General features: G+C 37.1%; 2 long non-coding RNA genes across 5 annotated transcripts; one reads left to right on the top strand and one right to left on the bottom strand.

Moving 5' to 3' along the window:
• Positions 1-1,872: 1,872 nt before the first annotated feature.
• Positions 1,873-3,358, bottom strand: LOC104093982 (uncharacterized). 3 transcript variants are annotated; one of them, XR_011410051.1, is made up of 3 exons: positions 3,081-3,358; positions 2,307-2,395; positions 1,873-2,193 (listed from the first exon to the last, which is right to left on the bottom strand). It is a non-coding gene; the product is annotated as an uncharacterized lncRNA (long non-coding RNA). The 3 variants fall into 3 exon arrangements; XR_001968841.3 differs by having other exon boundaries at positions 2,307-2,380; positions 3,081-3,357; XR_011410052.1 differs by lacking the exon at positions 3,081-3,358 and adding an exon at positions 2,880-3,065 and having other exon boundaries at positions 2,307-2,798.
• An 828-nt stretch (positions 3,359-4,186) lies between these two features.
• Positions 4,187-8,306, top strand: LOC104093981 (uncharacterized). 2 transcript variants are annotated; one of them, XR_685773.4, is made up of 5 exons: positions 4,187-4,343; positions 5,185-5,266; positions 6,292-6,409; positions 6,513-7,428; positions 7,517-8,306. It is a non-coding gene; the product is annotated as an uncharacterized lncRNA (long non-coding RNA). The 2 variants fall into 2 exon arrangements; XR_685772.4 differs by having other exon boundaries at positions 5,185-6,409.
• The last annotated feature ends 14,863 nt before the right edge of the window (positions 8,307-23,169 follow it).

Genomic DNA, 23,169 nt, shown 5'->3' with positions numbered 1-23,169 from the left:
ACTGAAAGGAGTAGAGAAAAAGAATAGAAACATGAGAATTGAATTAGTAGGTAGTCAAGCATCAACGTTTTAAACAGGAAGTCATATTTGCTTTTTATATAGTTTGATTGAATTTTAACCTTTAAACACAGGTGATACTCTGAGTAGGATAGCTGAGCAACTAATAAAATGTAAAGGTTTTATCCGAAAGAGCTATGCATCAATGCGAAAACCAGCTGCTCCTCATCCAAAGCACATACTGTGTTCTTTCCATACTCTATCCAAATACTGATTTGTACAATTTTACCTTTTTAGCAAAGTGATTAGTTTTCTAACCAACCTTTCTAGAAAACATTACGAGGAAAAACTAATTTCTTTTGACAAAAATCACTTCTTCAACATCGTTTATCCATAGCAAGATTGACATTGCAATGGATGATGACATACGTCAGATTGGAATGTTGAAGAACATTAAGCATATGAACATGAGTTCAGAGAGATATAAGATCATGCCAATATGGTAAAAAATGTTTAATTGCTCACTTTTACCAAAGATTAATAATAGATCAAGTAAGTGAGGTGTGTGGTTAAAACTGCAGGTTCACAGGGTTGAGCTAGTTGGCGGAGATTACTTAGTCTATTTCTGATTGTGGATAAACTTAGTATTAGTTAGTTATTGAGCATGATATCTTTATAAGGCACATTAATTAATTACCATTAAAATCTTCTTACTGGAAAAATATCAAGCATTTCTGATTTAAGATATCTAAATGAGTAACATAGTTTCTTATATGCCCCATTTTGAACAATGCAGATAGACCGAAGCTCTAGTGAAGGGTTCAGACTAAGTATTCCAGCAATGTAAATCCTCAAATCACAAAGCTCCGCGCTAAATTCCAGTGCATGAGACGAAAGTTTGTAAGAATTGGAAAATACTGATAATAAGGATATCATAATTGCAGGATTAATTTTTGGGTCATTGTCCTCCCATCACTCCCACTCCGGGTGGGAAGGAAGAGAATTACACATTGAGGGACAAGCACGAACATTTAAGCTAAAGCTAGACCAAGATAATCAAAAGAAAAATTTTCAGGCTTTTCGTCTTTTGATTTTTGGTCCTACATCTTTCGGCAAAAAATCATATAGATGTTTAAGACCAAGAGTGTATTCTGTATCCTTGAATAAGTTGTATGCAACCATGTCTCAAACTGACTAGATGTTAAGCATAATGTGTCAGTTTCATGCAATCGATTTGTTCCGACTATTTTGGTTTCTAAGATTTAGTATCCTGCGATAAGAGATAATCTACTACAAATAATAAAATATAACAAAGATAAAACTGACATATAAATCTTTCATCCATGTGCATTTGTTTGTTATCAAGAAGGTTCCTTTTAGTAATTCACTAAATTTTGATTCAATTGAATAAAGATACATCTTTCACAAAGTGCAATTAATCTTCAAGGAAGAGTGACTATACCAAAAAAATAATTATTATGGTTAATTTTGAATCTCAAATATAGATCTTTAAGCCTAAACCTTAGATAAAAGACATGAAACCTAAAGTCTTGCTCCATTGGATGTAATTCCTTGACTATTAATTACGTGCGTACTTTGAAGGAAAATGAACAAGAAAGCCTTGAAGTTGTGGACAATAATTTTGTTCATATGAGGGCATGTCTATGATATCTAATGAAATTTTGGTGCACTTATACGGACTTGATTAGTATAGATATTTGGGTGTTACTTGTATAGAACCAATTTTTTAAGGCTCTATAGTACTTTCGTATGCCATTTCTATACTGATAATTTTCTATCTCTATCAAATAAAAATGATAAGTCATCGCATATTGAGGAACTAATAAAAGTTGTATTTAGTCTTAGGCGCAACACTGCAGAGAATCTCATGGAAATTTATTATTTTCTTTCAGAAGAGGTGAGCAAGCTACACAGAAGAGACTTGTAGTGTAGTGTAACTCATTATAAGAAGTTTTCTAGTTTAACCAATATACAAGTTAGACTGATCTATCAAGCTTCATCCATTTCCAACTTATGTATGGAGCTTTGAATGCATAATTGTTAGTGCTACTAATGAAAAGAAAATTCCAGTATTGAAATAGAGAGATGGGACATAGTTCAAATGGAAGACCTGAAATTAACGCGATCTTGGCATAGTGTTTCACCAGAAACATCAACACTCAAGACAACTTTAACCTGACGTTCAGTACAAAAGATAACATGTTAGAATTAAATATTGGAACTCTTGTTATCTTAGCAGCGTAATATGTGAACAAAAAAAGTGAATGAAGCAACTAAAGATAGATCACCTCAGGAAAACTATTCTGATATTGCAACCTGGAATAAGCCTCAATAAGTCTCTCAATGAACTTTGTCACAATATCTGTAAATCATTGCACTTCAGTATGTACAGAAAATAGATATTTAGTCTTTCAATAGATAACATAAAACATGTAGTACCTATTATATAAGCATGACAAAACCATATATCAAACATACAAATATACACACATAGATACTAAAACAGAATCCTTTTGACTCCTCAATACGAAAAAAATAAGAAAAAATGAAAGACAATAAAAGAGCAACATTTATCGGGCTCCGAAGTGCTGAACATACAAACGAACGTACAACTACCACAACAAAGAGCAAAACGCTGAAGTAAATAACATGAAACAAAACAAAGTAACAAAAGCATCAGTAATAGACATTCCCAAACAAAAAGCCGGAGAAAGGCGAAATTTTACAGCAACAAATAAAGCAGTAATGGACATGCAACTGAGAAATCAAGAAGAGAGGTACTATTTCTTGCTTACCTTGGGTTGTGTAGGAAGTACAAAGCACATGCTTTTTAATCTTTCTAAGTACAACGATAATCCTACGCCAATAATGTAATGTTATTGAAGTACATAAAATCCTCACCTTATGAATGTGCCTCTCATAAGAAATTGAATATTGAGAAGGTTGGTACTGAAACAAAAATGAATTGTCACTATAACTTTTTATAACCAAAGAAGATAGGTTTCTTCATAGTAAATTGCAGTTCTCCCATGAAAGTTAATTGAAGATTAGATTGTATTCACTTGAACAGACGGAGCATCCAACAGATTGAGGGAGTTCTTCTCCCTTATGCCTGCCTTACTTTCAAATCCCAAAAACTCCGATCGAAACTTTTAAAAAAATGAAATTTAAATCAAATATGACAAGGATGGAGAATCCGACAGATTGAGGGAAAATGAGCTAAGATTTAGCAGAAAATTTATTTTTCAAAACCCATAATGAGAAGTCCACTATTGTTTCATACGAAGAGTCATACTATAAGATTTTTTAGAAACCTACAAAAGTATATACAAATTTAAAAACAAAGAGAAGATTTGGGCAAAAATCGAAAGAATAGCTAACCTGAAAATTTAACACCACACCTAAGAAGAGCGAATAGAACTAAGAAGTAGGTAAGAAAAGAAGACCGAAGAGAGGCGGTGGCTGAAAAGCTCAATAACAGAGTTACAAATAGGCCAGCACTTTATGGCTGAGCGAAATGACTCATCTACCCTTGGTCAACCATCTTCCTTTTTCTATATAATAGAAATTTTTCCTATTATCAATAAAGGTTGTGGTGGGATGGATAGGATCCACCTTTATTAAATATTTCGGGTTCGAGCTTTAGAAACTGAAAAAAAATCTTGGTAAGGAGCATTTTTCTTTAATGGATGTAACAAAAATTCACTCCAATAAAAGTATCGAACGCAATTGAAAAACTAAAAAGAAAAAAAGATTTGAGTTTTCCTTTTCTGAAAGTATTTATTTTAGGCCAAGCTTGTTTCAATTTGGGTTTAAGAGTTTCATGTCATCAATGTTGTTGGATTTTTTCGGATGAAGTAATAAATAAAGCAGTAATATTTTTCAATAGAATGAGAAAGTTGTGATGCGGTGGTCATCGATGAAGTGGACTTGAAAGAAGAAGATGATGACGCTAGGTGGATCTCTCAGAATGTATCTAAAAAGGGCAAAGTGACTAATATACCCCTTTAATTTGATAAATAGTACAAGATTATCCCTTGTTATACTATCAGCCTACTTAGAGGCCTACTGTTACCAAACCTGATAAAATTGCATGTATTTTAAACGGTTGTCCACCATGTATTAGAGGCTATATTTAAAAATGAGTCCATTACAAAATAACCCCTGACCCGTTATCCAGATCCATTTTTGGCATTTATATATAAACTCTCAACTAGGTTATTTTAGAAATATGCTCATACTTTAGATTATTCTGAGAGCATAATGGAAATGCGATTTAGGGCATGAAGCTCCTATTACCGATTTGGCTGTAAAATTCTTCAAAGGTACAACTTTTCTACTTCTATCAAACTTTAATTTTGTTTTCTTCTTTTATTTTTTCTTCGTTTCTTGTATTTAACTTGTTTTCTGTTCGAGGGTTTGTGTTACTAAATTTAGGATTTCTATTTGTACCTTGACGATTTTGGGTTTAGGTCTTCATGTAAATGTATGTATTTGATCCGGGTGCTACCAGTTATTTAGTTCAGGGTAGTTGTTATTTTTTTTGTTTGCATCATTGTTTTCTTTCTACTTCTCATCGATTTTTGAGGTATTATTATTTTTGGTTTGTGGGTTATGGTTTATTTGTGGTGTTGGTGTTTTAGGTTTAGAGTTTCACGAGTTTTAAAGCTGAATTTTCTTAGTTTAAGATTTTCAGTAGTTGTTTGTTGTATATCTTTTGGGAGGGGTATTTCACTAGTTATTATTATTTGTTTGTAGCAAAAATGAGGGTATGTGATTCCCAATTTAGAATGCATGTGTCTTTAAGAAGGTTGGACATTACTGATTTCTTTATTGAATCTTGTTCACTTAATTTTATAATATGGTCCCCGTATACTTTGTTTATTGAGGTTAAGACACAACTATCTCCTTTAATATGTGAAACTTCACAAATCTTTTATTCTCTTCTTTTTTACTTTATCTAATTTATGTGCCTACCCTTTATTATTTTCTACTGGTTTTCTAGTTGGAAAAAGTGATGTGTGATTTACTTTTTTTATTTAATTTGTTATTTAATTATGTGGTCCCCCATATTGCCAATCGTAATTTCATAAATGTTTCTTAGTTATGCTTATGTATATTCTTCGTTTATTTGTTTTTTATCCTTTTCTATTATTTGTTTTGCAGATTATAGAGATGGTTAATGTGGACCTACTATCATGGAAGTGACTGGATTAGCTTGTCAGAAGTGGTATATTCAAGAAAAGTGGTACACACCTAGAAACAATATGATTCTGACCTTCTCTGTTTCATAAATATAGAAAATGAATATACCTCCAAGCTAGGGTATGTTGGTGAATTAGGACTTTACTATATTTTGTTTCTAACCAATTCAATATCATTAATCTGTTAACTGTAGAGGATAGTGAAATGGGTGCTAATGTTCCTAATATTGTCGACCACACTGAATCATCCACGGTAGATAATGAGGTTGCCACTAATTGTAGTTCAAATGAAAGTAAAGATGATAGTTGACAGTCGTATTATGATTCTGAAGAGTTAGAGACACTTGCACTACAAAAAAAGGGATATTTCTGATAGGTTGACTGAATACAAGGAACTGTATAAGAAAATGACATTCAAGGATATACATGAGGCTCAAAAAGTGATAAATATGTATTGTTTAGCTTATTGTTATGGTAGAGGTTAAAAGTGATACTAAGAGGCTAAGGTATACTTGTGAGGTAGCTGCCCCTTTATTTTTCACATTTCTAAGGATAAAAATTGTGTTGGGGTTAGAATTAAAACAATGAAGGCAAAGCATAAGTGTAACCCTTCTTTGGATAACCATAGGGTTGATTATACTATCATAGCACAATATCTAAAGACCAAATTGCAGGAGAATCACAAGATAAAGGTTACGAAGATAAAAGTAGCTCTGAAAACTACATTCAACATTAATGTTAGTCATTCAAAATGTAAGAGAGCCAAAAGAATGACCTTAAAAATTCTTTATGGTAGTTTTATGTTTAATTATAATAAACTAGAGGCATATGCTAATTAATTATGGCTAATTAATCCACGAATTGATGTGATAATTAACATATCCAAGGATGCACTCGCTAAAGGCAAGAGAAGATTTTCTAGGATGCATATCTATTTTCATGATCTAGGGGTTTAATAGTGGGCTAAGACCCTTTATTGGCTTGAATAGAACATTCTTAAAAGGAAAAGGAAAAGGCCAACTCTTAATCGTTGTTGCTCTTGACTCAATGAAGCATTTTTATGTTATAGCTTGGGCTATTGTGGATAAAAAATGAAAGTCACCTGGAACTGATTCCTGTCCTTGTTGACGAATTCATTAGACCTCACACTGGGGGAAAGATTCACATTTATGTCATACATGCAGAAGGTACTGCATTTTTCTTTTACCAAAATTTTAAATTTTGTTGTTTAATAATTACTTTTAATTTTAAATCTATCTTAAATATTTATTTTTCACAACTCATATGTAGGGCTTAATAGAGGCAATTCAAGATGTCATTCGCGATGTACCCCACAGATCCTGTGTGAGGCACATGGAGGATAACTAGTGCAATGAAGTGATGGGGAGTTGAAGAAGTAATTTCCGTGGTGTTCATGGAACAGTTATGATGAAGACTTTAAGGACCAATTGAAGAACTTGGGGGAAGTTGAATAAAGAAGTTATTAAAGAGTTGTTGAGGGTATCCTCCCAAGTCATGGTGTAGATCATACTTTGACACAGTATTCAAGAACCAACAAGTTGACAATAACTTAATCAAGTCCTTGAATTCATGGATATTGGATGCTAGGCACAAGCCTATTATAAAGATGCTTGAGGACATAAAGGTTAAAATGATGAATATGTTGAGAGAGCATGAAAGTGATGTGATGATATGGGCATGAGAGTTTAGTCATCAAACTATGAAGTTGTAAAACTAGTTCTTAAAGATTACATATAAATATATTGTTGACTTCAATGGGGAATTGGGTTATGAGGTGAATGAAGGACCTAAAAAGCACAGTGTGAACCTAAAATTAAAAAGGTGTACTTTCAGGACATGGGACCTCACTAGAATCCCATGTCATTGTACTATCATAGCATTGCTACATAAGAAATTAGACCCTTTGAATGGGATTCATCAGTGGTACACCAAGGAAGATTTTCTCTTAACTTATTCACATAAGTTATAACCAATTAGAGGAGAGAAGTTCTGAAAGGTAGACCCAACTCATGCAATGGAGCCACCAGTGATGGTGAAGATGGCTAGTAGTCCTAGAGTGAAGAAAATTAGAGAAAAGAATGAGTCAACTAGTAGGCAAAGGAAGTGGTCTCAATCTAGAAAATGAAGGGTGATGACTTGTTCTATATGTGGACAGTCCGGGCATAATTCAAGGGGATGTCAAAAGGTAATCTGATTCTACTACACTAGTACTTTGACCTAATTGGTATATTACTGCATTCCTTGCTTTTAATTTATTTTTTTTACTTTGATAGCATGTTAAAGAAAAGCAACCAAAGTAAGATAAAGAAGAGGCTAAGATCATTGTTTGATAAAGATAGTAAAAGAAACATGGCCAAATCTACACCTTCTGCAAGGCTGACCATTAAAGAAGAGTTGCAGTTAACAGCACCCCAACCCAGTCTAGCAAGTCAATCCAGTAGCAGTGCAAGACCCCAATACAAATTTATGCCAACACCATATGTGCCAAGAAAGCAATTCATCAACATTATATTTGCATTTTCAAATTTTGATTATCCAGAATTTGACAATCTAGACCCCCCCCCCCCCCCCCCAACCCCCTCTAATTCCAAGGAGTGTGTCAGAGGTAACTACTAGACTCCTAATGAGGGAGCAAGTTGGGGCACCAACAGGAAAAAGTGCCAATGGTGTGAGTAAGACAACACAAATTCCATACTCATCAAAGAATCTCACATGGAGAGGGAATGCTGCTATAACATGAAACCAACTGGAGAGACAAAGAATGACCAAGTTGATGGTAAGAAAAGGAAATAGCAATTCATAGATCTAAACTTGTGAATATTGTGATAGTTTTTGGTGTCTAATGTGATGTAATTACTGCATGTGACAATACTCTTATATTATTTTTTAGGTTATTTAACTGTTGACAGTGGATGTCATGTTATTACCTGGGTGGTGACACTTTTTGGGGTTATAAGGTGACATCCCTTTTATCCATGTAATTGTACTTAGCAGTTTTTGGTAGTTCTAATTGAATGTTATTGAATTATGTTGGTGATAAATTAATGTTTTTGGCAGTTTTAACTGATTGTTGTTGACAGTGGACATCATGTGTTTACTTATATCTTGTGTTATGTTGCTGAATTATGTCCAGTTATGTGACTTAATTGTCCATATATTCCACCAGTTATAATTTATCTATGTCTAATTTATAAACCAACATTATATTGTACTCAAGCTGCGATTAAGACACAATTATCATTAGTCTATGAGGTAACAACACAAAGCAGCAATGAAACCCAAAATATTGAACAAATTACACATTAAACACAAACAAGTTGAAAGACACATACAAGTTGACACCAAATAGATCTAACATAACAAAACAACAAACATAAATATATGACTCGTAAGACAGTCACATCGTCATTGAAGCTGACGTGACACCCAAAAAAAGTGATGATGAAATGTGATGACTCGATAGGTCATTTTGAGTATTATCCTTTCTTTTTGTATTTCGAGATCTCTCATAACTTCATTTGATATTATATGACTTGTGTGCATGGTCCATATAATTTTTTTGGAAAGCCTTTATATGAAATTTGAAATAAAACGTGATTTTTGACTTAAAATGAGGCTAGAATTGATCGCGGTCAATGTTTTTGGTAAACGGCCTCAAATCCGTATTTTGACGATTTCGGTAGGTTCGTATGATATTTTTGGACTTGTACACGTGTTTGGTTGGGGTTTCGGGGGACCTGCGCGCGTTTTGGCACATTATGTGAAATTTTTAAAAATGAGTTTCAAAGGTAAAAGTTTGAATATTGATGATTGATTCTTCATATTTAATGTTATTTTTATGATTTGAGTTAGCAACGAGTTTGTATGATGTTATTACACTTGTGTGAATATTCGGATTGGAGCCCGAGTGACTTGGATGAGTTTTGGATGTGTTTCAGAAGCTTTTGAACTGCTGATGCATTTTCTGGTGCTTCAGGTCTACGGGTATCACGATTGCGATGACCTGTTCACAAATGCGAGTCCCACTTTTGCGAAGTCGAGCTCGCAAATGCGATATCTCGGGGGGGGGGGGTTCTGTGACCTTCGCTTTTACGAAGGGGCGTCGCAAATGCGATCTGATGGGAATCGTTTTTGCGATGATTGGGTCGCAAATGCGACTGGAAACTTGGCAGGGCGAACTTCGCAAATGCAAAGGAGGTGTCGCTTATGCTAGCTGGGGCTCTTCGCAAATGTGATTTGTTGCAACTGCTACGACTTCTTCATGCTCGGACACTAATCGCAAATTGCAATTAGTGGTTCGCTTTTATGATGGCTGCAATTGCGAACAAGTGCAGCTGGGTAAAAGTGGAAAATTTCGGGACTTGGCTCATTTTACACCATTGTTCAACCCTAAACTCTCTAGAGGCAATTGTTGAAAAATATTTTCTTCCCAAATTCATTGGTAAGCAACTTTAATTTTTTCCATAAATTCCCAATATTTTTCCATGAACTTTAACTTCAATCTGTGAATTTCAAGGTAGTAATTAGGGATATTGGGTAGAATTTAGTGATTTTGTAAGATTGAGATTTAGACCTCAAATTGAGGTCGAATTTCAAAACAAATCACATAACCGGGCTTGGGGTGAATGGGTAATCGGGATTTGGTCTGAGTCTCGGATTTTGACCTAGCGGGCCCGGGGTTGACGTTTTCAAATATGATCAAAATTGAACCTTTTTAATTCGTGGGTAGTTTCTAAAGCTTATTTTGAATTGTTTGAACAATAATTGGTAAGATTCGGTTGGTTTGGCGGCTAATTCGGAAGGAAAAGTTGTGGTTGATCGTTGATTTCATTTTAGAAAGGGGTAAGTATCGTGGTTAACCTTGATTTGAGGGAATTAAGATAGAATCGAGTCTATTTGCTATGTGGATAGAATCGAGTCTATTTGCTATGTGGACAATGTGTTGTGGGTGGTGTATATGCGAGGTGACGAGTGTATATGCGTTGGCCATGGGGTAAGCATGTGGGTGGAATTTGCCTTATTTGCACCATGTTATTTCATTTACTATACCTTCTATGCCTTGGATTGATCGCTTATTCTATTTTTTAGCAAATATACTACTACGCTATGCACCTAGTATCTACAACAACAACAACAACCCAGTATAATCCCACTAGTGGGGTCTGGGGAGGGTAGTGCGTACGCAGATCTTACCCTTACCCTGGGGTAGAGAGGCTGTTTCCAATAGACCCTCGGTATCCTTCCCTCCAAGAACTCCCCACCTTACTCTTGGGGTGACTCGAACTCACAACCTCTTGGTTGGAAGTGGAGGGTGCTTACCATCAGAGCAATCCACCTTATCCATATATATATAATAAATCACATACTGGGTCCAGGTCTTACAATTTGTCAAAATAAAAGAAGAAAAGAGCCTTCTAGAGCTAACTATTACAATTGTAGAAATGACTAAATGAAAGCTAACTATTACAAAATCTGTAGCCAAAGACTTCCAGCTGATAATGATGCATATGATTTCACATACCAGTTGCAAAAAACTCCAAATAGCACCTACAAAGCTCTCACAAGGCGCTAGTTTTTGCAATCCAAAGGAGAAGGCATGGATGAATCCACAATAGCTACACCATAGCATATAGGACATCTTCAATGAAATAAGGAGGAATATGAGCCCTAGTAATAGGCATGAGACAGTACATACCACGAGGACCCAATATAGTTTGTAACCTAGTTGTGCATAGTCAAAATCAAACAACCAGACAATTACACACATAGGGTTATCTATAATTTAGAACAAGCAGGACAACACCTTCCCATATGGTGATATACCATCCCCAGAATGCGCAATATATAATGCTAATACCACTGAGAAATGATACAGCCCATACAGTACTTAAACTGTCCAAAACAGTCCAGCGCAATCAGTCTGAGTAAACCAAGGTTTCCATGGTTGAATACCTTATTACAAACTTGTAATAACATATGTATGTTTAGTGCACAATACACACAGTTGTGTCCAAAGATAGTCACCCAACAATACCTATATGTTAAGAATACTTCACCTTGTAGCATTGTGTATAACCTAAAGAGCTGCCTGCCTACAGTAGAGATTCCATACAGTGTCCAACCACCTCCAGGCTGAGCATATTTCCATGCTAATACCACTGAATGATAGCTTGACCCTATATAGAAGAAACCAACTTTGAAGCCATTATAGTCAGGCAGTATACACAAGATAATAATCATCAATCAGGTGCTCTTTTCCTTGCAACCCTAACCCTAAGATTAGGGATTTGGGCCTTTTCTTGGTTGATTAGTGTCTTTCCTACATTAGGGAATTCATAGAATGATTGAAATGACATTGTACATGCAAAAGAAAATACAAGGTTAGCTAAAAATTCTGCCACATCATTGCCCTCCCTTAGAACATGATGAAAGATCACATTGAAATGCTCCTTCATCTACTTAATCTTCTTCACTTATTTCTCAATACTCCAAGGTACCTCCCATTCACCCTCAATAAACTTCTTCAGCACCAGTGAATCAGTCTCAATGATGAGAGGATGCAGTTGCTTTTGAATATAATATGAAAGCCCTTCCACTATTGCCTTTGCCTCAGCTACTATATTAGTTGAAAGCCCTATCTCTTCTGCCCTCGCAAACACCACATCTCCAGCATTATCCCTGACACAAAAACCATATGAGCCTGGCCCAGGATTTCCTCTAGAAGCACCATCAGTATTGCACTTGAACCATCTCTTATAAGGCAGCTGCCATGTAACTCCTTTAGTAATAACATAAGGCTTATAGCCTTCAAAATATCTAACCATATCTGGCCAAATTAGAGGAATATTTGGTAGCCAAGGATATCTCACTCTAGCAAGGTAATGTAGTGTTTTATTAAGCTTATGTACCAACCTATTAAAAGAGACAACACCTACTCCATCCTTCATAGTATTCCTCTTCTTCCAAAGTTCCCAAAAATTAAAGGTCGGGGCAGCTTGGAACAGTGGCCTGAGCTTAGCACAACAATTAGCACTCCACCATGCCCTAATCACCTGATGAATCTGCACCAAATTCACCATCACCCCAGCAGCCTGCAAGAAGACCTTCCACACTCTAGAAGCAGTAGGACTTGCAAGGAAAATATGCTGAAGTGTTTCCTCTTGTGGAGGTAAACAACACCAACATTTAGAAACAGTGAGATGTCCATTTCTCCTCCATAAGTCATCTGTTGGAACCTTTCCTCTCCATAATTTTCAAATAAAGAAAGATATTTTTAAAGGTAAGCCTTTAGTCCACAATAATTTGTATTCCGGATTTGTAGGATCCCTATGCCTCAGGATTTGCCATGCACTACCAACTGTAAATTTACCTGAAGTTGTTGGCATCCACTTAGGTGTATCCCAGTACTCATCACTATGATCAAAGTATACTTCTTTAATTATGTGCTCAAGTATGTCTTCTGGAAAAGTTTGATCCAGAAGTTGATCATCCCATCCATTCTCAGTCCTCAAATCTACCACATCCTGTAGTTCTTCATTGATATTGAACTCGGGGGGGGGGGGGGGAGAGACAACACGATACAAAGCTCCAATTCCAGTCCAATTTTCATGCCAAACATTTGTGGAACCCCTATTCATTTCCCACAGAATTTCATGCTCAACCTCATCTATTGCTTCTAACATTTTCCTCCACACATGGGATCCTTCTCTAAATTGCACCACAATAGGCAGCTCCTTCTTGCAATATTTATTCCATATGAATTTTGACCATAATGATTTAAAGGTCCTAAACCTCCACCATAACTTGGCAAACAAGGCTTTGGAAACATCAAATACAGACTTGAACCCTAACCCTCCTTACTCCTTAGGGAGACACAAATTTAGCCACTTGGTCCAGTGCCTACTTCTGCCTTCTTCCTTAGTACTCCAAAAGAATGTATCAAACATCTTGTGCAAATATTCAAGAACATTATCAGGAAGATCCAAGACTGACGGGATGCGAGTAGGTAAACTTTGAAGCACACTAGTTATAAGAGTAGCTTTGCCTCCAAAAGACAGTAGTTTCCCTTTCCAAAAGTGTAGTTTTGCCTTCACTTTCTTAATGAGATCATTATAATAATCCTTCCTCCTCCTTGTGTAAAAGATTGGACACCCTAGGTAAGTAAATGGGAACTTGCCTTTTTGAAATCCAGTTATACCACCAACAGAATCAACTAAGTTCTTTGCCACCTTTGTATGCATATAGTAAGAACTCTTTGTCTTGTTGATCAGCTGGCCAGAAGTTTGTTCATACAGTGTGAGCACTTCAACCACTTTCCCTAAAGAGTAAGGGTCAGCAGAAGCAAAAATTATTGTATCATCAGCATAAGCCAAGTGGTTTAATGGATCAGTCCACTTTGGCATTCCAAATCTTATAAATCTCTTGTCTTCAAACAGTTTATTCAATGATCTTGATAGCACCTTTGCAGACAGAATTAACAATGCTGGAGACAAAGGATCACCTTGTTTCACCCATCTACTGGACTTGAAAAATCTTAAAGCTTGAACATTGATTAGTATTGAGTATCAATTATTGGCCAATAAGTTCTATATCATGTTGATAAAATGCTCAGCAAACCCTATTTTCCTCAACACATGCAGTAGGTATTTCCAAGACACCCTATCATATGCATTTGCCATATCAAGCTTGATCACCACATTAGATGGCTTCCCTCTCAATCTTATATCAGTGACAATCTCCTGAGTGAGCAATATGTTTTCAAATATACTCCTTACTTTCACAAAGCCATATTGGTTGGGAGAAATCAATGATGGTAGTATCTTCTCCAATATGTCATGTAACACCCTAGAAATTACCTTGTTGATGAAGTTACTTAGACTTATAGGCCTTAAGTTTGAGAATGTTTGCACTTGTGGTTTCTTAGGCAGCAACACAAGGTTAGTATGTGTTATGGATTTTGTCAATGATGCCCCTCCATAGAACTCTTGCAGCAGCTTGAAGATGTCTTCTCCCACAATGTCCCAGCAGTGTTTATAGAACAACCCAATAACGCCATCAGGTCTACTTGCACTATCCCCACTTAATGCAAATACTTCACTCTTGACTTCTTCTATTGTAGGAAACTTACACACTTCCAGATTCTGATAAATAGTCACCGTACTAGGTACACTATTAAGTAACTCAAAGCTTGCAGTATCCACTTCATGTGTGAACTATTTTTGAAAGAACTCCACTGCAGCATTAGCCATAAGATCTTCGGATTCAAGCCAATCACCATCACCATTCTGAATTATTTTGAGCTGCAGTTTCTGCCTCTTGCCATTCACATGAGTGTGAAAGAATCTTGTATTTCTATCACCTCCAGCAAACCAATTCATTCCTGCCTTTTGTTTCCAGTACTGCTCTTCAATGCTAAGATACTTCTTTAATTCAGCTTGTACCTGTTGAAGCACAATCATATTCTCAATAGTTGGCTCATCTTCAAATAGCATCTCATCAACCCTGGAAATATCCTCCCTAATAGCTAGCTGCTTGAAGATATCTCCAAATGTAAGTTTACTCCATTGAGATAGGGCAGTTTTCACTCTTTTCAACTTCTGTTTAAACATTAAAAAAGGATCACCAAAAAAGTTTACCACCCAATTCTGCTTTACCACATCTTTGAAAGTGTCATGTCTATCCCATAAGTTGACAAACTTAAATGGTTTAACAAACTACATAGCCTCTTCCCCACAACTCATCAATAAATGGGGCATGATCAGAGCTAGTCCTTATAAGGTTCTCCACCTTAATATTTGGGAAGAGATTCTGGAAAGGAAGATTGACAAAGATCCTATCCAGCCTCTTGAAGATGCATTCTGCATTTGGCCTACCATTCCTATCACGCCCCAAACCTGAAGAGGCATGGTCGGCACCCGGTGCCATACTCTGCCTGAGCGTATAATTCTATAACTGTGAACTCTGGAGGGGTAACCCTCAACTTAGGTTGATGAGGCCATATTCTGAATCATCTAAAAATAATGTCTACAACTAGCAATACCAAACTAAACATCTACATACGGCTAGTAAAGTCACAATACTGATATAAAAAATATGCATGACTCGTCTACAAGCCTCTAAGGATAACTGAGTTGTATCATGGTTGGGACAGGGTCTCGACCTACCCATCAAACATGTATATATAAAATGGACTCCAAGGTATAGACTTGGTAACTCTAAAAAGTGGAGCTTACCGACCAAGCTGATGTTTGACTTTGTCTACTGGGAAGGTCTATCCAGCTTTCCATCAGGACCTGCATGCATGAAATGCAGCGTCCCCAGTAAAAGGGACGTCAGTACGAAATAATGTACCGAGTATGTAAGGCAACAAAATAACTGTAAGCTGAAACTGAACTGATAATATAATAACTAAAAGTACCTGGGAGTCAAATATAATTTGAAAATATGCTTACCTGATGATACTTACTCATCTCTCTCAATATAGTAAGTAAAATAGTTGTCCGGCCCTATAAGGCACGGTATGTGTAACTGCTCTGCCATAGTAGGCTCGCTCATAGGCGCTCGGCCATACTAGGCTCTGTATCTTGGCCATTCTGGGCTCGCTCATAGGCGCTCGGACACAATAGGCTCGGTATATAACTTACCATCTGATCAGAGGTTGCCCAATAGGGGCCTGCCCATCGATTATAGCTTGATGGTGGTGAACATACTGTAATACTGTATATATATAGACTCTCTGCTCTCTTGGCTGAAAGAAGACAAAACTAAACTGAATATGAAGTCCTGATAAGGGAGAATACTGTAGCTTATGAGATTAGGATAATGTACATAAATTCAGGAATACAAACTTCTCTTTATGCCTCGTTATCAAACACATATAGTTACAGGATCATGCCAAAATAAAGGAAAGGTTTAGCCTTAACTCCGTTGAGTCCTTAATAACTTCCAAGAAATTCTTGAAACAGCTCAACCCAATCTACCACAGCATAAGGAGATTCAAAATCAGTGCTGAGTAAAGGCTAAGTCCGCAACTTAAACTAGTAGCTCGTTTACGTAAATTTGGGCAGCATCTCCCCTGTAACAAGGCCCTCCTCCAATACCATATACCAACAACAACAAGAACACAACAATAAAAACATGTATACATCATTTTCAACCTTATCTCCATCACCATATACCACAAAACAGCCCACACCCTAACCACTTCATACTTAAAACGACAACCAAAGTAGTGCCAAACAACCTAAAAATATAATGACGAATTACCAGCCCACCATTCCGTCATTATGTGGTGTTTCCCCATACATTTTATCCTCCAAAATGCTATAAAACATCAGCACAAGAGGCCAACACAAGTGGACTACAAAACAGTCCACTAAAAGTGAAATAAATCGAACTCACGGCTTTCGATCACCGTCCCGTGAGTTCTAACTATTAGGAAATGAATTTATCAATCTTCCTTGACATTTAAAATCTTAAATACAGAAATTAGGCGTTTTCTTAACTATGAAGTACCTTCCAAAACTCAAACTACAAAGAAAAAGAGAGGTGATACAGCGATACTTAAGTCGTAGGGATTGTTCTAATGTGTTCTAATATTATTACTTCTTGATTTCGTACCCGGGATGTTAATCTTCTTTGGAACCCTTGTATAGAGATTAAGGCTAAGTTTTTGGGGGTTCTCTGGTCATATTCTATGAAAAATGAATAGAAAATATATATATATATCCACTTTTGAAAAGTCAAAGAGGTGCTAGCTTGGCACCCTAGCATTGTCCCTTCTTCCGATACTTATATCTTTTTATCGATATATCATATGAATAAATGGTTAAGAGTGTTAGAAACTACATTCCAAGACCTTCAATTTGGTATATAATATGTCCCAAAAAGACCTCATATAACACACGAAATATATTGCTCAAAAAGCTTTAGTGACACACCTACTTGCCACCTATGCAGTCTGCGCCGTCTCGCGAAAATGGAAATATCTCTCTACTCCTATGTCGTATCGATAAACGGTTTAATGCTTTAGAAATTAGATTAGTAGATATTCAATTTGGTAGGTGTATCAACCCATAATTCCAAGTATATTGGGAGAAAAGCTCAGCTACATTTGACCTAAGTTTCAAAATATTTATGAATGTAACTTGTGATGACCTTTTCCAACTTTTGTTCCACAACTCGCTTGACTTCAAAACATAACATACGACTATGATATGACTAAAATAACTCATAGAATAACCTCCTTATAATGTTAATCACCCTAGTCTCACCCCAAAAGTACATGTTATAACATTTCCAACTGGTTGACTTTTGACAAGACTTATTTTCTTCAATTCGTTTAGCTTCTAAGCCTTCCAACACTATTGGTGCTTGTTTTTCATGATCTTAAATATTTGTAACCTCCATGGTAACATGATTAACTTAGTTTATGTATTTTTAAAGATGATCTCATTTCTAAGCTTACATCAGTTGACTTACGATGTACTCACACGTACGAAAATATGAGGTGTAACAATTCTACCATGTAAATGGACTGCTTTTGTATCCAAGATCAAACAAACCACAAGAATTCACACAAAAGGAAAAGTCTTCATACTTAGGTGGATACACTGTCAAACCTCCTATATTTTTATCTTCATTTAAAACCATATTGAAATTACCTCCAACTACCCAAGGCAGGTCCATATCACTAGCTAAGTAGTACAAGTAGTCCCACAGTTCCAATCTTTCAAGAGATGAACATTTAGCATACACAAAGGTCATGATGATATGCTTACCAATGTCTTGATGATAGACCCTAATAGTAACCTGCTGCTCAGTGTCCATCAATAATTCCCATTTAACAACAGCATCAAAGAACATCCAAATTTTACCATTAATGTTTGACATAACAGCTTCCATACCTAATCTCCTCATGTACCTTTGAATGTGTCTACAATTCTGGAAAGGTTCCATCAGTGCAATAATGAAGAAACCATGCTCTCTTTGCATATTAATGACTCTCTTAAAGGCCTATTGTGTATTCAGAGACCTTATGTTCCAAATCAGAGTCTTGATCATCATTTGGTTTGTGGGGTTGCCCTTCTGGGATGGATTCTTTTAGGTTGAGGGTTCTATTTGTTCTAGCCTTTCTTTATTCCCTTCTTACCACTCTTATCTCCAGCCCTAGGTGACAAATCAGCTTTCTTTGCTACTGCCTTGAAGTTTCTAGTTATTGATTCATCATCATCTTCTTCCTCAAATTGCTCATGGTCACTCATTGTCTGTTGAATATCCATTGGTGCAACATTATGAGTAAAAAGATCATGTAGTACTTGGATTGGTGTCTTCAAAGGCAAATTAATCTGAATTTGCATTGGCTTGCCAGTTCTAGAAGCACAAGCAATAGGACTAGGTTCAATACCACCTTCTGCTTGTGGTACAATAGCATTGTGAGGCTCTACTCCATTTGTCTCCTTCATAACCATATCATTGTGATTTCCAAGTCCCAAAGATTACTGCAACATCTTGAATTGTAGGTCATAGATGGATTCCAAACTAGGATTCACTGTAGCTGTGTTTGCAAAAATTATTGTTCCATTAGGATCAAGGATCTTGCCACTAACTGTTTGAGTGTCTGACCTCACTTTATCATGTAAAACCTCTGCATCAACATTCCCAACCTATTCCCTAGCTAAAACACCCACCGAAACACCCTCAACATTTGATAAAACCTTCCCAATTGCATTGGGGTTTACTGTTCCATTGCACTGCTGTGGTGTTTTTGCTTCACTTGATCCTCCAGCTTTTCCATCTTCTTTTGGTGTTACTTTATCGACTCCAACTTGTATTATAGCTTGTTGATCATCAGAATTAGAAATACCTTCAACCCTAGTTTTTGAACTAGGGTTTAATGTAGCATCTCATTTACTTAGGTCAGCCTGCTTTTCCTGTACATTCACCCTTTGAGAAGTGACTTTGTCAGCATAATTAGCTCTACACTGCTCCTCCATTAGCACAACTTCATCACTCCGCAATACATATCCATCGTTTGTAGCTCCAGTTGATTCAGTTGCCCTAGGATCACTTCCCATAGTTTGTGAGGGAATTTCTTGGCACAAATAGTTGGTTGTCACATTAATAGCATCAATAGGGGCACCAAACCTCCTTTGAACCCAATCAACAATTTTTTCCTTGTGTGTATCCACCCTAGTCCCTGTAGCACTAGGATTAGGGTTAATCTCCTTAGCCGCATCATTAGTAATCCCAGTTCTTTTAGGACTTGGACTGGATTTCTTTGAATTTTCCAGATGCTTCCTCTCTTTCCCCTTGTTGGTATCATTTATCAACTATTGTCTTTCCTTTTCTTTTCCATTACTATCTTCTTTGCCATTGGTAATTTGTAACATTGGTCAATCAATTTCCTCCACCTCCAATGCATCAAACTTGTTCTTCATGACTATTGCCTCCACCTTGTCCTTTCCCTTCACATTGTCCAATGCCTGCTCTTTAGTAATCTTAATAATGTGACCACTCATTTCCCTTTGATATTTGTTCTTCCGCCTTTGCATCCACTCTTGTCTTGAAGGATTAGTAATGGGCTTTCCCAACACCTTTCCACTAGTTAAAACCTTTGTAGTGTTAGCTGCAATACCAACTACTTCCTTTCCAGTAGTTTCTCCATCAGCACCTTCATCAAATCTTTTATGTAATTCTAGGTTAATTACCTAGCAATCAAACTCATTTTGACCTTGTTTCTTGCAAGTCTTGCAATATTTAGGCATATAGTCGTACTTTATTTTGGTCCATTTAAATTTCTCAGGCCCAGACTCATCCTCCTCCTCCACTATTTTAATTCGTTGAGGGAACTTAGATAACAAATTAACTTCCACCTTCACTTTAGCACAGCTAGGCCTAGTGCTATTTTGATTCCAAGATCAACATGTAAGGGATTGCCAACAGCACTTGCCAATGAAAAAACAAATTCCTTACCAAAGAAGTTAGGTGGTAAATCCGGAAAGCTGATCCAGGCTACAGCAATTGGTATCTCTTCGTCAGGTTTCCACCAAGGATTCCACTTCGTACACCTTATCTGCCACATATCACCTTGAGCTTTTAGATAAAAAGCAGGCTTCGATAGAAGATGAACATAATCCTCCATTAAAGACATTCGAATCAACACATGGTTATTTTCAATTAATCCTATAAAGCAGGCTCCCTTCGATTCACATTGAATAGGGATGACGTTACATAATTCATTAATCATAGGATTCCCATAGGAAAATTTCCCAAGAACAGCTAATTGTAAACCTTGTTGCATGATCGATTGTTTGACTTCTTCTTTATTCCACTTGATTATGGGCTCCTCATGTAAAAGCTCAATAGGTTTTATAGGAATCTTGGCTAGGGTTTGCATGGGCGTATTCAATGCTTTGGGTTGTAATACTTGCGCATAATTCTGGAGTGGATTAGGGTTACTAGGTGTTGTTTGAGGCTGTGAGGGAGGCATAGACGACTGACCAGCCTCATTAGAAGGTTGGCCAGTGGTCGGAGAAGCCATGAATGGCCTTCACAAAGCTTCAAGCTCCTGTTATCATCAGAGTTTCTCTCTCCTAACGCGAGGAATTTGTTAGTGGGTTTAGGGTTTTTCTTTTAGCAAATATACTACTATTCCTTGACTATTCGCTTATTCCTTGACTATTCACTTTCAAGTTATTTCTTATATTGAATTGTTGCGATATTAGGTGTTGAGAACGTGGAACTTGTAATTTGTTATTGGATCTAATTGAGAAAAGATTATTGTGTGACAATTGGAGTTCAATACTATTGTTAAAGTGAATTTGCTTCGCACCTTGCTTGTTATTTGTGTTGTTATTGTTGTTTGGTGAGGAAGAGTGAGGAGCACGAAGGGTGTTGTCGTGCCTCATTTGCATATTGATATCATTGATAGAGTGATAGTCAGGGTAAAAGCACGAATGGTAATGTCGTGCACATGCTTATTTATAATGAGAGATTAAAGCACTAAGGGTGATGTCGTGCATATGCATTTTATTATGACCGCGTGAGGATGAGAGTAAAAGCACGTGGGGTGATGCCGTGCACTTGCATTTATGATATATAGTGAGGATGAGAGTAAAATAACGAAGGGTGATGCCGTAAAATTTGTTTATTTTATTGCTTTGACTTGATAACTGAAATGTGAACTTTACTTGATGGTTTCGCTTCTTGTTTTGAAAGAGGTTTACTTGGTGATTCTTACTTATTGTTTCCGCTTATTGTCCCTTTCTACATGTCCCTACCGTGTTGTTACTTTTGATGCTTTATTTGTTACTCTGTTGCTTTATGTATATAACTGTACAAGTTTTAGTAGGTGTCTTGTTTTAGCCTCGTCACTACCTCGTCGGGATTAGACTCGGTACTTACTGAGTACATTAGGTCGATTGTACTCATACTACACTTTTTCACTTCTTGTGAATATTTTAACATTGGTACCAACGGAGTCCCGAAAGGTACTTAGCGGATACCAGACAGTGATTCAAGGTAGAGCTACATATCGTTTACAAGCCTTAGAGTCACTTTCCTATTTTCATTGTATTATTTCCATTTTATTTGGAACGGTATTGTATTTATTTTAGAACCTTGTATTTTGTTGGATCTAGACGCTCATGTACTTGTGCCACCAAATCTTGTTGTGGTTTACGTTTGTTATTGGTTTTAGAACTTTATTATGTTATCACAAAGTTATTTTACGTTTTGTTATTGATCAATTGTCGGATATTTATTGCTTTTCTTTTCGTATTATATGTTGTGTTGGCTTGCCTAGCAAGCGGTGTTAGGCACCATCATGACCCTGATTGGTTAGGAGTTTAGGTCGTGACAAGTTGGTATCAGAGCAACAGGTTGCCTAGGTCTCACGAGCTATGAGCAAGCTTAGTAGAGTCTTGAGGATCGGTACAGAGATGTCTGTATTTATATTCTAGATTCTATAAGGCTTTAGGAAATTTCACTTTCCTTCTTTCTCTATCATGAGATTTTATTCTATCTTTGAGTTTGAATCATTCTACTATTGTTCTCTCATAGATGGTGATGACACGTACAATATCCACAACTGGTTAGGAGTCGGAGCCCTATGTTATAGCTACTACTAGGGGTAGAGGCCGAAGTAGAGCCAAAGGCAAAGCTCAACCAAGAGCATGCATAGCAGCATCTGTTGTCGAGCCTCAAATCGAGCAGGAGGAGGAGATCCATGTTCCGACCGAGCCAGTAGGACCAGCTCAGGTCCCAGAGGGGTTCATTACTACCCCCGTTCTTCAAGACGTCCTAGTCCGCCTGGTTGGCCTTATGGAGAGGGTGGCCTAGGCCGGTATGTTCACTATGGCACCAGCAGTCTCTTAGGCTGGGGGAGGATCCAGACTCCCGCTACTCACACTCTAGAGAAGATGGCTCACAGATATTAGACCCTAGTAGTTCTGCTTGTTGTTGCTACACAGTCCGGGGAGGGACCCCTAATGTCAGCTGAGGGGCGAAGAGGTTGGACAAGTTCACTAAGTTGATTCACACTCGCTATAGTGGTACACCTTCTGAGGACCCCCGGGATTGTTTGGACCGCTTCCATGAGGTATTGTGCAACGTGGGTATAGTGGAGTCCTACGGAGTTGACTTCGTAGTGTTTCAAATGCATGGCTTTGCCAAGAGGTAGTGGTAGGAGTTTGTTCGGGGCAGACCATCAAGTTCATCTTCTCTCACTTGGGCTCAGTTTTCACAGTTATTCTTGGAGAAGTTCATCCACGTCACTCCTTTCGCAGTTAGTTTGAGTGCCTCGAGTAGGGTAGCATGACTGTTACTCAGTATGAGACCAGATTTGTGGACTTAGCATGCCACGCAATTATCTTGATCCCTACTGAGAGGGAAAAGGTGCAGAGATTTATAGATGGCCTTACTTACG

This window comes from Nicotiana tomentosiformis, chromosome 8 (assembly GCF_000390325.3).
Source record: "Nicotiana tomentosiformis chromosome 8, ASM39032v3, whole genome shotgun sequence".
Taxonomy (NCBI): domain Eukaryota; kingdom Viridiplantae; phylum Streptophyta; class Magnoliopsida; order Solanales; family Solanaceae; genus Nicotiana; species Nicotiana tomentosiformis.
This window is presented reverse-complemented; position numbering and strand designations above follow the sequence as displayed.